The sequence below is a fragment of the Marmota marmota genome, unplaced genomic scaffold, assembly GCF_001458135.2.
Source record: "Marmota marmota marmota unplaced genomic scaffold, marMar, whole genome shotgun sequence".
NCBI classification, from domain to species: domain Eukaryota; kingdom Metazoa; phylum Chordata; class Mammalia; order Rodentia; family Sciuridae; genus Marmota; species Marmota marmota.
In genome coordinates this window covers 23,955,796-23,958,045 of record NW_025999853.1, presented here as the reverse complement: position 1 = coordinate 23,958,045, position 2,250 = coordinate 23,955,796, and the positions used below count along the sequence as shown (strand labels likewise).

At 36.5% G+C, this 2,250-nt stretch overlaps 1 pseudogene; it reads left to right on the top strand.

Annotated features, from left to right (window-relative positions):
• Positions 1-1,545: 1,545 nt before the first annotated feature.
• Positions 1,546-2,018, top strand: LOC107139795 (annotated as a pseudogene).
• The last annotated feature ends 232 nt before the right edge of the window (positions 2,019-2,250 follow it).

Genomic DNA, 2,250 nt, shown 5'->3' with positions numbered 1-2,250 from the left:
AGAGAAGAGGGGAGGGGAGGGGAGGGGGGATAGTAGAGGATAGGAAAGGCAGCAGAACACAACAGACACTAGTATGGCAATATGTAAATCAATGGATGTGTAACTGATGTGATTCTGCAATCTGTATATGGGGTAAAAATGGGAGCTCATAACCCACTTGAATCAAAGGGTGAAATATGATATGTCAAGAACTATGTAATGTTTTGAATAACCAACAATAAAAAATTAAAAAAAAATAAAAATAAAAATAAATGAAGAGTACTTACCAGAACTACAAAGTAAGGTAGTTGAAGAATGAAAAAGTTCATAGAAGTGAAGATGATAGCAGGCCAGAAAAATACAGGAGTCACCTTTGTCGTGTGGAAGAACTTGGAGAAGATTCCTTCATCTCAGCATTAAGGAAAGAGCAGGCAAGAGATCGCTGATATCATCAGGAGCCTCTCCTTCTGAGGTCAGTGCTGATGGTAGGACTAGGCTCCCTGACAGCAATGAGGATGTTAAGAGAGTAAAATAATAGAAATTTTTTAAAGGGGTGAATATTGTTTAAAGTAAAATAAAATTATGGAAATCTCGTTGGAAACTTAAGTGTCAGAAGAAGAGTGGATGCAATTTAACCACTGGAATAAAGGCCCTGACCCACAGAGACTTTATAGACAAATAATACAGCATGGTATACTTACATGCAATACATTCAATAAGAAATCAAAATAGTTAAAAATATATCAAGGATGAAAGATCTAAGGCAGAGGGTCAACCATTCTAGTAAAAAGGTCATTACACAAACCCTTGCCAAGTTTCTGGACTTGATCCAGGGTTCAGATCTAAAACCCACAAATCAAAGGAAATCCATGTTGTGCCAGGTCTTTGTTAAAACTCACAATGACTATTTATCCCAAACCAGTTTTTAGATTCGCTGAGATTTTCTATATAGGCAATCAGAGATGTTTTCATTTCTTCCCACTCACTATTTACTTATTTTTCTTATTTTACTGTATTGATGGGAGCAGTAGAGGTAGCAAAAGCAGACATTCTGCTCTATTCCTGCTCTCAGGGGAAGGTTTTCAGTCTTTCACCCTCAGCTAAGATGTTGGCTGCATGTATTTGTGCAGATGTTATTTTTCAAGCTTAGGGAGTTTCTTTCTATTTTAGGCTTTCCCAAGGGCTTCTATCATGAATAAATGTTAAATTAGATATCCAAGTACAAAAAATGATCAATACCTTGCACATAAAAGAAAAATGAATCAAAATAGATGGTACAGATGATAGGCTTAAATTTAAACCTAATATTACACTACTTCAAGAGGAAAACAGTAAAAAATATTTGTGACCCTGGGTTAGGCAAATATTTCAAAGATAAAACAATTAGAAGCAGGATACATAAAAATAAAAGATGATGAATCTTAATCAAAGTTAAGAATTTCTATTCTTAGGCACCATTTAAGAGGAGAAAAATATAAGCCATTATCTAGAAAAAATATTTCAAATCATATCTGCTAAAGTATTTATATTCAAAAATATTAAGAACATTCAGGCCTTCTCACCAAGATGGCGCCGAAAGCTAAGAAGGACGCTCTTGCCCCTCCCAAAGCTGAAGCCAAAGCAAAAGCTTTGAAGGCAAAGAAGGCAGTGTTGAAGAATGTCCACAGTCATAAAAAGAAGAAGACCCACACACCACCTACCTTCTGGTGACCCAAGACATTGCGGCTCTGGAGGCAGCCCAAATATCCTCAGAAGAGCGCCCTCAGGAGAAACAAGCTTGACCACTATGCCATCATCAAATTCCCTCTGACCACTGAGTGAGCCATGAAGAAGATTGAAGACAACAACACACTTGTGTTTATTGTGGATGGCAAGGCCAACAAACACCAGATCAAACAAGCTGTAAAGAAGCTCTATGGCATTGATGTGGCCAAGGTTAACACCCTGATCAGGCCTGATGGAGAGAAAAAGGCATATATGTTCAACTGGCTCCTTACTATGATGTTTTGGACGTTGCCAACAAAATTGGGATCATCTAAACAGAGTCCAGCTGTCTAATTCTAAATGTACTTTTTTTTCCCAACATAAAAAAGAACACTCAGAACACATTAAAACTAAAATAACTCAGTAATAAAATGCACAAAAGATTTGAATACACAATTTACTAAATAAGATATATGGATGAGACAAAAGCATATGAGAAGATGCTTGACATTATAAGTCATTAGGTAAATACAAATTTAAACCATGAAAGGGTTGGAGGTGTAACTC